Genomic DNA, 13,958 nt, shown 5'->3' on the forward strand with positions numbered 1-13,958 from the left:
CATGGGATTCTAGAAATCAAACCTACAAATTACAGGAAAAAAAAAAAAAAACAGAATGAAATAAAATGTCTTTGAGTCCTAGATTTGAATTCAAACAATGATTCAGAAGGTACAAAAGTTACTACATGAATAGGTAGGATAAAGGAAAGAGTGGTAAAATTTTAATTGCAGAATCTAGTTGGCATATATACAGGGGTTAACTGTAAAATTCTTTCAGCTCTGCTGCGTGAGATTTTTTATAATAAGATGCTAGCTTAAAAGTATTTTCATAACCCTCACTTGGGTGCTAATATTCACCAAAACTCATGGACTCTTACAGCTCAATAGTACAAGCTCTTAAAATATAAAAGCACCAAAAATCAACTGGGGAAATGTGAATGACTCTGCACACGATGCTGAGGGATTGACTTTGTCAAAAAATCCATCTGGATCCATTTGGTGGATTTTATATAAAAAATGTTTTTTTAAAATTTCTGATTAGATGAATATTTTCTAACTTATGGTGGGAAGGAATTCCTAAGCCCAAGGTAAGAGAAGTCACAAGGAAAAAAAAAGAATAGACAAATATAATTTTATTTTCAGCTAAATAAAATATAAAGTTTCTATATCTCAAAAAATAATAAGCAAAATAAAAAATCAAAGAAGTTGGGGAAAATATTTGCCACAAATGTCACATACACATAAAAGACTAAATATATTACAGAACAATTCAAATGCATTATAGAACGATTACACCCCAGTAGAAAAGTTGGTAATGGATGTGAACAGAACATTTACAAAAGTAAATAATGGACTAGTCAGCACATAAAGAAGGTAAACTTCACTGACAGCCAATAAAAGTGCCACATGCCTCACACAGAGTATTCATCAAACAGCTGTTGAATAAATCAACCAAAAACAATGAATGTAATGCTTTTGCCTAAAGATTTAAAAATAGGTAAAACTGTGTATAACGTGATATAAATTTTTCCAGAAAACAAACAGGCAAAGGATAACAAGAATCTTTAAGAGTTCAGCTCTTCTGTTAAGTTCACTGCAAGGAATCTATCCTAAGGAAATGACTGAAAATTTGTCCAAGACACATGTACAGGTTAACTATTGTCATAGCAAATGAACTTTGAAAAAAAGCAACCTACTAAATGGGAGAAAATATTGGCAAATGATATGGACTGATAAGGGATTAATATTCAAAATATATAAACAGCTCATACAACTCAACATCAAAAAGACAACTTGATTTTAAAAAATGGGTAGAAGACCTGAATATACATCTGTAAGAAGACTTACAGATGGCCAACAGATACATAAAAGATGTTCAGCATTGCTAACTACTAGATAAAAGGAAATCAAAACAACAATGAGACATAACTTCACACCTGTCAAAATAGCTATCATCAAAAAGTCTACAAACAGCAAATTTTGGGAAGGATGTGGAGAGAAGGGAAGCCTTGTACACAGTTGGGAATGTAAATTGGTGCAACTACTACGGAAAACAGTATGGAGGTATCTCAAAAAATCTAAGAACAGAACTACCATATGATCTAGCAATTGCACTCCTGGGTATATATCCGAAAAAATAAAAAATAAGAACACTAATTCAAGAAGATATACATACTCCAATGTTCATAGAGCACTATACACAAAAGCCAAGATGTGAAAGCAACCCAAGAGTCCATCAACAGATGAATGGATAAAGAAGATGTCTGAGGTATATATACACACAACACCCACCCACCCACGCACCCACACACACACCCCCATATATATACATACATATATTCAATGGAATATTACTCAGCCATAAAAAAGAATGGAACTCTACCATTTGCAACAGCATGGATGAACCTAGAGAGTATTATGCAATTCTACCATTTGCAACAGCATGGATGAACCTAGAGAGTATTATGCTTAGTGAGATAAGTCAGAGCAAGACAAACACTGTATATTATCACTTATATGTGAAATCTAAAACAATAAAATAAACGAATGTGTATAGCAAAAGAGAAACAGACTCATGGATACAGAAAATAAACCAGTGGGTACTGGCGAGGAGAGGGAAGGGGGGGAGGGGCAAGATAGTTGTATAGGATTAAGAGAAACAAACTACCTTTCATAAAATAGAGAAGTAACAAGGATACATTATATAGCACAGGGTGATACAAAATATCACTATTATTTTGCAATAACTTTGAGAGAAGTATAATCTATAAACACTCTGAATCACTATGTTGTACACCTGAAACTAATAAAATATTGTAAACTATATCATTATAAATCAATGATTAAAAAAAACTTTTCAGGAAGATTTTAGTCAAGATATAATTAAAAGTTTTATACTTAGAAAGGACTTCCCTGGTGGCTCAGACAGTAAAGCATCTGCAGGAGACCCGGGTTTGATCCCTGGGTTGGGAAGATCCCCTGGAGAAGAAAATGGCAATCCACTCCAGTACTATTGCCTGGAAAATCCCATGGACAGAGGAGCCTAGTAGGCTACAGTCCATGGGGTCGCAAAGAGTCGGACACGACTGAGCGACTTCACTTCTTCATACTTAGGAAAGGATAATTATTGTAATGTTAAGATGGCTTTAAAAAAAATGGAAGCAAACTGAATACTCTCAAATTAGAGAACAATGCACCATTAAAAATGTTTTTAAAGCACTTTAAAGCATATGGAGAAGATGTGCATTTAATGTGGGATATAAAAATGCCTGTACAGAACGATGCTGCTCTTGCAACTGTGTGTGTCTGTGTGCACATACATGTGCATGTTCTGGAAAATACTGCAAGGAAATAAAAATACGCAAATATTAACAGAACTTTGGGTGATGGAATCAGAAGAAAATTCGTATTTCTTCTCTATTTTATTCTACAGTTTAAAAGAAGTTTCAGGAAAAACTTTTAAATACCGTATAAACAATTTATTGATCTACTACTTTAGAAACAAGTCTTCACACAAGTCAAGACCACCACCGACTTTAGGCTGTTGCTGCTAACCCACATTTCAAGGTCCAACCCCATAGAAACCACCTTCGTGCTTGCTCGGCTCTTACACCTCCGCCTGTTCCGTCCATGTGACTGTCACACGTCCAAATGTCGCCTTGTCTTCCCCTCCAACCTGTTTTTCCTCTCAGATTTCATTCTGTGGTGAACGATACCACTTAATAACCTAAGCCACTAACCTTACTTCACCTTTTCCCTTTTTTTTTACCTCGTGAATCTCTCTGGAATCCACTGCCCTTGGCGTCCTCATCATTACTTCACTGAGCAACCAGAGGAGCTTTCTTCCCATCTGGTCTCCTTGCCTCTTGCCCAACCCATTCCCCTGCCCCAACACACTCTCACACACACACACTCCCTTCAGGACAGCCCCCTGATCTGTCTTAAGTGCACACATCTGGCCTCATCACCCTCCTAGATGGACACCTTCGGGCTAACACGGCACAGCGGGATAGATCCCTGTACCAGGGACCCTTCCTGCTTCATCTCTCGTTGTTCCTTTCCCCACACCTTCCTCTCTACCTCCTGCTCTGAGCCTCTCTTCCTGCTCTCTTCCTCGGCATCCACTCTTCCTCTGGCCTGAAGCCCTCGCCACAATGCCTGCCTCCCTGGTCCAGCTCACTCCTTAAAGGCTGTCCTTGAAGGATCAATTCGGATACCACTCCATCAGGAAGACTCACGGGTGGCGGCTGAGTGTTTCAAGGTCCCGCGCATATGCTATTTTTATGCAGCCAGAGCACTAAATCACACATTGTGAATCTGCTTTTGTAGCTAGACTGTGCGCATCTAGCAAAGTAGGTCTTCAGAGTTTGTAGAAGGAATTAATAAATGTTTCCGCCACCTAACACAGAATTCCCTAGTTTCATCTTGAAAGAGAGCCCAACCAAAGATTTCATAACTTCCCTCAGCCACTTGTTTACTTTATCATCTTGGCAATCGAGATAGTCTTTCTTATCTATTAATCAACAAAGAAGTGTATTTATTATATACCTTATGTCCTGACAACTCTGGTTTTATATGAGTCTATTTATTCTTGCGGAAGCTCTCATGTAAGTGTTACAAATGTGCCTACACAGGACAGCCATCAAAGTATCACAATTTACTGAAAGCAGGCAGTGTGCTATAAAGATAAACTGTTACTACTTAAAGACCTTTAGCAAGAAATCCTTTAGCCTTTTGGAGACTAAAACCTCCAGTTACTTTATATTTTGCTAGAAGAGTATATAACTTTCTGTTGTTTACATATCAGAGCTCTCCACAATTACCCAAAATCTTTTTTCAAATGTGACTCAGGTTGGACACAAGAATGAGTCTGACTAATACAAGCCTTATTTTCTTACCCTTTTATGTCATACTCCTTTTAATACACTCCAGAATCATGTCTATTTTTTCCCACGCCAGCCTTACAGTAGTGACAAATTTAGTTGACGGGCAAGAAGGGCTACATCTTCTTTCTCGTAGTGTTTTGTGTATACTCAGCTAAACTACCTTATATATACCCCAGCAAATTCCTTCTGATAATGTAGAATCATTTCTCCAGTTTGTTACAACTATTATTTATATTTCTGGGGTTCAGATATTGGCAATCCTACCTGGCTTGGTAACACACACAATGGAAAACAAACAGGAAAGAAGAGAGGTTTCATTACGTGTCAGGAAAACTCTCCTCAACTGTTGAACGTTGAATCCTCAAGTCTCTACCGGAATTCACAATGTACTTGACGAATATCCAAGGTTAAACATTTACGGATTCTGGAGTATCTGTCTGGAGGTTCTGATATTAATGATTCTCTTTGCTTATTTAATATCAGTCACATATTCTCTACTCCTTCTTTGCTCGGACTTTGCACCCCCACCTAGTGACCATGGAGAACGATTTCCTTTCAACTTAGATGCCTCCTACTTTAAGTCTCAGGGTTTGCTGGGGAGTGGCAGTCAGGGTGAGGGCTCACCCCGTGGAGTCCTTAACCTGGGGCCCGCGGACAAGCGCCACCGTGGCCGCAAGAGTCCAGAGAATGCGGGCAAATGTTTGTGTGTGTGTGCTAAGAGGATTCATGGCTTCCATCACAATCTCAAAGGGGCCCAATACACCCTGGAAAGGTTAAGAACCCCACCTCTAAGGCATTCAAACATAAAGCAGTAAACTGAATAAACAGTACCATCATGACCAAGTCAACTTTCTCCTTATTCATCTCCAAAAAGAATGAGAAACTCTCTAATAATTATATACTAAATGACCGCTACTTGAGGGTGTGATCTGGTGGATCCATCATATATGAGATTATACAGAGGCCAAAATCTAACTAACACTTCAAATATCAATCACTTCAAACACCTCAATTTCTACTTTTATCCAAGTTCAGCATATTTTCTTTGTCCTCTTGATACCTTTAGCTGATTTGATAATGCTGCTTTAAAACCAAAACACCATGAATCAAGTTTCTCTGCACATAAATATTATGTTACTAGTCAAAAATATATGCCTTAACTATTAGCAATTATATTATTTTTGCTGGAATATACTATTACCTTCCATACCTGTGTTTTAAATAAATTACCCCCAAAATCACTTAATACAAGTATGTCAAAATCAAAACTGCCTCCATGTCAACAAGCTACAAAAATCTATTCTATGCAAATAAATCCTAACTCTTCACTTTCATTGTTGTCTACAGGTTATGCTGTCTTTTATACTATCACAGCACCCAGTATATTTTCTACAGGTCAACATAAACTGCAGTGTAAATGTGCCAAGACAGAATGCTTTTTAAAATGTTTCCTTGGATGAAATGCCGTTTAGAAATTGAGAAGCAAAAACCCCCAAAATTCAGAAACCGCTGCCATCAGTACTCACCATTGAACGGCCACAAAAGGGATCCCCAGGAACAGGCTGGACTTGTCTGGAGGCAAGGGACTGAATTCCATTAGGAGAGCAGGCAAGTAGAAACAGCAAGTGTCAACACTACCTTTCTCCAGCTCATCTTATTTGCAGACACACAGATTTTGGAATCCTCCAGGACTAACAATGAAAACCACACTAGGTTGTTTTCCCCAATTCCTATGAAATGAGTCAGTAGGTCAAGCAACTTCTCCACTCGGGAGAGACAACAATTTCTGAAGCTGCACTCACTGTTTCCAGTAACCGGATTCCTTCTCTTTCCCCTCTAGATAAAATTACTGTCAATCATCTGTGGAGAGCCCACCAGGTTCTGAATGAGACACATCAGATACTGCCAGAAGGGTCAGTATCCTTCATGGGGTAGTTTCCCCTTGCGAATAGTCAGGAAGACAAAAATCCAGTTAGGAGTAACACGTGGATGAAGTTTCTTCAGTTAAAAAGAGTTGGCAAAACTTTTTCTTTGTTGAAACCATATAGTCATTTCCTTCACACAAGAAGATGGACTGATAGTTAAAATAAATACAGATGGGCAGTAACTGCAGTAACTGGGCTTTTTAAACTTTTAAAAGCCCCTTACAAATGGCTTCCGTCCGTAAAATAGTCTTTCTTCCTCAAAGGGACTAGTATATTCAAAAGATTCAACAATTATTCAATTAATTCATGTTCTGAAAAACCTTCCACAGGCTTCTATGAGTCCTGCAGTTCCATCCACTAAATCATACAAAGCAGAAGTATTTAAGAGCTTGCTAGCAGTCCTCTGAATCCATGACTCAAAAGAGGATGAGTCCTGGGTTAGCAACAATCTTCAGAATCTACCACCTACTCACCACACATAACATTTCTTGTAGTTAGCGACCCTCTGCACAGGAGATCAACCAGCTACCAGCAACGAATCCGTAATTCCAAGGACTCCTACAGTGTAGGCAAGTATTAATACATGGACGCGTGTCTCTACACACAGGCACACAGATCTTCCGTGACAGCGCGTCAGGAGGAGACTGGAAGTACTTTTGCTTTCTGTATCGAGAGTACTTTCTTTCCTTTTAAAGAGGAGGTTTCGTTTTGATCTTGAGACATTCTGATAAAACCACCAACTGAAAACCTGCCATTATAAATGAGGGATTTCACAACATTCATTCCAAAAAAACCGTGGCTATTCATTTCTGGAAGTGACTCACTGCAGAAGAATCACTGGCAGTGGAGGGAGCGTTAATTTTTAGAAGACAGCCCGCCCTCTGAGAAGTGAGCAGAAACCTCAGCGCCGGCGGCAGCCACGTGCCTTGCGGACCCCCCATCACAGCTTCCTGAATCACCACCACCAAGATGACGCGCGATGACCAATTTCCTCTTGTAACTCCCTCAGTACACAAAAATCCTTCGGTCTGTACGCCCTGAATATTCCCCTGCTCTGGCGGAAAGGTTCAAAGAAATCTGAGCGGATGGCAGCAGCACTTCTCCACCTGTCAATGCCCAGCTGCTGGCGAGTAACCAGCATATGGATACTCACTTCCTGTGAGTATTTCTAAAAAAGCTTATGATATTTCCTTTGGAGAAAAAAAAAAAAAGTGGGGAGGAAAACACTACGGGGAGGAGAAGTAACTCCAACAAGCCTGCGGAGCTAAAAGCAGGCAACGTGATCGCTGTTTACCAGCCACGCCTAATTTTAATTTGGTTTCTCAACCCCTGTGTAATTAAGACAGCCAAGAGAGAACAGCATCAGGAGAAAGAAAAAAAAAAAAAAAAAAAGACATTTCACAAATGCTTAGACCTTCCGTGTGCGTGACCAGAAAAGTAATTTTAAGATTCAAGTGAACCAATCTGAAGCTGTTTAGGGCATTAACCCTTCAAGGAAAAAGAATTATTTTTTTGTTTGTCTCTAGATTTCAAATACGGAAATCATCTTCCCCACCCCGGGCGCTGAGCACACCAAACACATAGCCTCCGGGTGCCATCCCCACCGTCTGCAAGAAGAGGGAACGTTTTCAGATTTGTGATGGGGGCAGAAAAACACGCATCTAACACCCTGTCACATTCATAGTGACCACGTCATTTTTGCACCAAAGCATCCCTTGAAAACCAACCATGAAGGGCTAAAATATGACCTTTTTTATTTCTCTTGTCTTTAACCAAACCTGATCACTTCAGAGAAGAGTTTCTTGACAACTGGGCAAACTAAGAAAAACTGCTTTTATCCCATCTTAAATGTCAGAGCTCGTTTTCTGAGGGGACGAGTAGACATTTTGCTGAGACGAGCTTAAAAAAAAGCCTGCCCTTTATTTTCAGGCTGTTAATGTGCTTCTTTGGGTAAAATGGCGGGGCATGGGAGTGGAGGAGCTCATGAAGGCAGGACAAAAGCACAAGGTTCTACCTAATGGGACTGAAGAAGAAAAATAAACAGATCCAGTGTGTTCACATTACCTGTCATACAGCACCACTAAGCCCTCAATTTCTAATGTAGCGACACAGAAATTTCTACCCTAGCTTCTGTATTTCTCATTTTTTGAACACTCAAGATAAACACAAAGAATGTATGTGCAAAATTTAATAAAACCATCTGTGTGTTATACTCTGGAAGGAAATTTTCATGAATGTGAAATGTTTTTATACTTTTAACGAAACTGATGTTTTAAAAAGAAGAGTATGGAAACCATTTGCATGGTGTAAATATAACCTTCAAATTGAGGATGAGTTAAAAAAAAAAAACAGCATCAATAAACATCCTTAAGGATTTCATTAAAACCAACTATACTACTGAACAGTCATTTCTCTGCCCTCACTCCCAAGACCTCATCATGAACTTGCTCGCTGTCAAGAGGCCCTCTCTGTATGACGTCTCAAGAAGAGGAACACTACATGGAGGGCAGTTTTAAATATCTACAATTTAAAAAACCTTATTGATACTGAGTTGGTGAATGACTAGAGGCCAGACAACTACCCGAATGTTAGATCAGCTCATTTCCCCTCCCACTGTGTCATGCACATACACACGCTCGAAGTTCTCAAAGCTTCTGAGCAGTGTGTTCCTGTTTCAGACCATGCTTTAAATGCGAGTTCCTCTGAAGTCCTGGGTGACCCATGCAGAGGTTTCAAAGAGAGAAAGGAAAAGCAGAGTGAAACAGAATAAAGATCACAAAAATACATGCTGGGGGGACAGCAGGGAGAATATGAACCGAACAGGTGTGGCTGCTAACAAGAAGGTACTGCCCCCTGGGAACTCCTGTGAATGGGGGAGGCAGAGGGGACTATTTCTAAGGTGGGCATTTAGAATGTGATTAAGCTATAGAGACTGTCTGGGTCTTGTTCTGATTCGCTGTGCTGTAGACATCCCACAAGCCCAAGTTGAAAGAATCAGTGTTTGCTCTCCAGACCTGTGGGCCCATTATCACCCAGCCCCCACCTCCCCAAACAAAACAAAACCATGTCACAGATATTCATGGTTAACGTTTACTCAGCGTGTCCTTTTAAACAATGGCAGGGGGTGCACCCTTTAGTGATCCTTTTATAGAAAGGAGGGGGTGTGGCCCCATACAGGAAGGGCACCTGACCCAATATGGGAGGTCAAGAGGCCTGGCATTCGAGTTTCACCTCTTCCCTGGGCGACACTTCTCTCTGGTCCAGTTAACCCAACCCTCTTTCAGCCAGTTCACTCATCCGTGGTTGACAGCGGCCTGACCCCAGGGCTGGTTTAGGCACCACCAAGGGCCTACACAGATCTGTTCACTGGATCCTCACAGCAACCCTGCAAGTTCAGTTCTCTGGTTATTCCCATCCTATAGATGAGGATGCAGCTACCCTGGCGGCTCTCAGCAAATGCAGGAGACTCAGGTTCAGTCCCTGGGTTGGGAGGATCTCCTGGAGGAGGAAATGGCAACCCACTCCAGTATTCTTGCCTGGGAAACCCCATGGACAGAGGAGCCTGGCGGGCTACAGTCCAGGGGGTAACAGAAGATCTGGACACGACTGAATGACTGACCACGCCTCCACAGATAAGCACACTGAGCCCCGAGACGTTTAAGGGCTTGCCTAGGGTCACAAAATCAGCAGGCAGTGGAGCCAGGGTTCAAAGCCAGGGAGCCGCAGCTTGACCACTCTGCTCTGGGCTTTCCATCAGCAAGGCCGCCCTTCATGCCAGGCTGCCATGTGTGTTACGTAAAACTGCCTTGGAGACTACTACTTGAAGCAGATTTTCACTCACGCCACATGCAAATACATTCTCTGCAGAATTTAAAGAAAACTAGTGACAACTAAGTATCCGCAACTTTAACACATTAGCTTGTTCTCTGAGAACAGCTTCGTGTAATTTGCAAACTACTTCTTTGCAAAATTTGTGATACTGAGTTTTGGGGCAAAGGGATCTAGAAGCCAGGTTTTCAATCAGAGTGGTGGAGTGAAGCTCCCAGCCCAGAGGGAAGGCTTGCCCTCCATCACAAGGCCGCACCATTGCCCCACGGCCACCAGGGACTGGGGAACGCTTCTCGGGAGTTTTGACCTGTCAGGCATCCACTCACTCTTGTGACGCATGCATGTGTAATATCAGTCCTCAGAAATGTATCAGACATTTTCTTCTCAGTTCAAGCTCCTCAGGCTTTAAGAAGAGGAGAGAAAGATGAAGGGAAAAAAATCTTCCAAGTCAGAAAGCCACTATTACAGTTCTTCCACAGTGAACCTAGAGCTTCCCTGGCAACTCAGCTGGTAAAGAATATGCCTGCAATGCAGGAGACCTCAGTTCGACTCCTGGGTTGGGAAGATCCCCTGAAGGAGGGATAGGCTACCCACTGCAGTATTCTTGGGTGGGTTTCCTTGGTGGCTCAGATAGTAAAGAATCCACCTGCAATATAGGAGACCTGGGTTTGATGCCTGGGTTGGGAGGATCCCCTGAAGGAGGGCATCGCAACCCACTCCAGTATTCTTGCCTGGAGAATCCTCATGTACCGAGCATTGTAGCCTGTAGCCTGGTGGCTACAGTCCATGAGGTCACAGAGGGTTGGACATGACCGAACGACTAAGCACAGCACACAGTGGACCTAACTGAAGGTCCACCCAATTCCTTCTTTTCTCTGACATGCAGACTTGGCGTTAAACAAACTATCTTTCCCACATGATTATGGAACATGGAAACTAGAGGAACTGGGGACCTCCTCATCTTCATTTATGCTTCAAAGAAAAAGAAACTTCCTATTTAGGGTACTTAAACTTTTTGTGCTATTTATTCTGTACAATTTGGTCTTATTATTCTCTTTTGGAAATTTTTTTAATGGTTCCATGTCATATTGGGACACACCAAAATACCCCAAAATGCCTCATTCTAAAACAAAGACATTTGTTGACAAGAAAAGTTAAGAAGAGGAAGAAGTAAGACTATGTTCTAGTTTTATTTCCACATAAGAGAGTAAAGATTCTGGGAAATTTATGTACGTTAAATTTATAAGTGAGCCCTTTTCCCCCCTGAAGATTTATTTGGCATGAAAAGTTACTTCCTGTACTGTAATCATAAAATAAAATGTTATTTACTCTTGTCATAACCATTCACACACTTCCTGTCATAAAAATTTGAACTTGGCTGGAATGTTAAATAAAACATGCAAAAAACTACAGGTAGGAAGTGACTATATAAATACCTATTATCAGTTCATATTCCAATTTAAGAAAAGAATCACCTCTTCTTGGAAAAACTAGTATTATGCTTTATCATCTTCAGTGACTAAATCCCTCAGGATGCCTCCCAGGGACACTCTGTGTGTACCAGGCTGCAATGTTCTTGAGGGGTTCATGGCCCAGAATCAGAATCGAGAAGAGTCAAAACATACACAGGGTGGATGTGCACGTTGTTAAATGCACGTGCGTGTTCTTCTTCAACGCCTGCATGTTTCTAAAAGAAAACAAGCTTCTAAATCCTAGGCTTCCGGGTGTCTAGTGGGAAAAGCAGAGCCAGTGTACACATACCATGCTAGAAGAAAGTGTGTGTGAACAGATTTGTTTACAAAACAGGGCCCAGCAAAGTCTGTCTCTCAGCACCACAGCAGGATCCATCCAACAAAACAAACAGGCAGACACGGAAGAATCTACAGGACTAGCTCTTCTTTCTGATGAAGGTATGACAGCTGGTGAATTATAATCAGGCAGTAAGTTACAATGTGGCTTAGTCTGGAACTGGGACTATGTCACAAAATCCACTTTCACACACACGCATGCATGCACACATACACAGAGGTGCACATGTCCATGTAGCACAATGGTTTCAATGCTCCTGAAGCATTAGAGCCTCTAATTTATTTCTTCACACAGGCATCTTCTCCTACCTTCAAGTCTACATATTTCTATCTGGAAAGGGTAGTTGGTCCCTTTAAACTCATCAGGAAACAACAAAACCATATGAATTCTATTTATTTTAGCCTAATTAACTGTATGGCCATCTGACCAGGCTGGAAAGCTTGTACCCTTGACTCCCTTCTTCAGGGACCAGAGGCTGGGCCCATCGTTAGGTTGCCAAGTCTAGTCGGCACCTGTTCCCTGTTAACTACTGTTTCTGTCCTCTCTCTCCCACGCTTGCTTCTAATAAACATGCCGGACCCTTATCACTTTGTTCTGAGACAAGTGTGACAACCTTTTCAGTTGGTTTCCTTGCCAATGAGCAGCTTTGTGGCAGTAAAACACAGAAAAGAGTGGGAAGACTGGCTTCTGGGTTTGACTCTGCCAGATGCAAACCACGTGGTCCTGAGACCGTTAAGCAGTCTCCTTGGGACTCTGTTCTCATCTATAGCATGAAGAAAATGGCAATCAAATTATATGCTCTAATGTAGGACATACACAGTCCCCAAATATGATCTTCTGAAACTCAGTTTCCTCAGGGAAATGCACACCTTCAAAACCTTCAATGACTTTGCTGAAGTTTAACTTCTTCAGCCTGAACTGAATGTGAACATCTCATAAAATGAACGGCATTGCACAAATGCAATAGTGACTAACAGGGGTCATTTGTGATCTGCATGCACTATGCATTATCCAGGAATTTTATATACATGGGTGCTAATCCCCACGACCATTCTGCAATGTGGTTTTATGACTACATTATACACCAAGAATCTGAAGTTCTGTGGATAACTCGCCCAAGGTTATAAAATCTATTACGTGTCAGAAATGGCATACAAAATCTGCCTGTGGTTAATTATAAAGCCCACTAAATCATACTGAGTGCTTTAAATGTACCATAAGATGAGAGGGGGATGTCCCTAATTACTTGAATAATCATTCTCTGAGTCCCTGTAGATTCCAGGCTGCATAAGAAAGCACCAATCATCCGAATATAAAGAACAATGATGGCACTTCCCTGGTGGTGCAGTGGTTGGGACTCTTGAGCTTCCAATGCAGGGGGCATGGGTTCAACCCCCAGTCGGTGTACTAGGATCCTACATACTTACAGTGTGGTCAAAAATAAATAAATACATAAAATTAATATTAAAAAGTAACAATGACAAAGTGATAACTTAGCATTTAGTCCTCGTTAACATCAGCATCCATTACACTCAACTTTCTTGATGGGTCAGTTCAGTTCAGTTGAGTCGCTCAGTCGTGTCTCTTTGCGACCCCATGGACTGCAGCACGCCGGGCCTCCCTGTCTATCACCAGCTCCCGGAGTTTACTCAAACTCATGTCCATTAAGTCGGTGATGCCATCCAACCATCTCACATCCTCTGTCTGACTGGTCAGTACCACAGAATAAAAATGCAAACACAATGACGTTCCTTTGTAACATGAACCTATACAGTTTTAACCAAAGCTGATAAAAGTGACCCAGGAAAACTGTGCAAGTCACACACAGTCACTGAAAAATAAGGATCAAAGGGGATTTCAACAATTAACAACTGAGGAAGCAAAAGTCAATAGAGATGACTGCACGAGGGGTAGGCTCTTCAAGAGAATGGTTTGTATATAAAAAGATTGAGAGAGGTCCTTTGGGAAATTAATGTTCATAAACAAAAATCACCCTCTTTATGGTTCTGCCACAGAAGTTGACCAATCTTTGGTCTAAGAAAGAGTATACTGTTGCATCACAGCCCAAATT

The 13,958-nt window shown here is 41.1% G+C and overlaps 1 long non-coding RNA gene across 2 annotated transcripts in view; it reads right to left on the bottom strand.

Moving 5' to 3' along the window:
* LOC122674031 overlaps nucleotides 1–13,958 on the bottom strand; it is a 57,629-nt gene that overhangs the window by 14,801 nt on the left and 28,870 nt on the right. Inside the window, exon 1 of one of the 2 annotated variants that reach the window (XR_006334873.1) lies at nucleotides 5,852–10,685. The exons of the other annotated variant lie outside the window; for it this stretch is intronic. This is a non-coding gene — a long non-coding RNA (uncharacterized LOC122674031). Of the gene's footprint in view, nucleotides 1–5,851; nucleotides 10,686–13,958 lie in introns of those variants that run through there. 2 annotated transcript variants of the gene reach the window in all.

The sequence above is a fragment of the Cervus elaphus genome, chromosome 18 (assembly GCF_910594005.1).
Source record: "Cervus elaphus chromosome 18, mCerEla1.1, whole genome shotgun sequence".
NCBI lineage: Eukaryota > Metazoa > Chordata > Mammalia > Artiodactyla > Cervidae > Cervus > Cervus elaphus.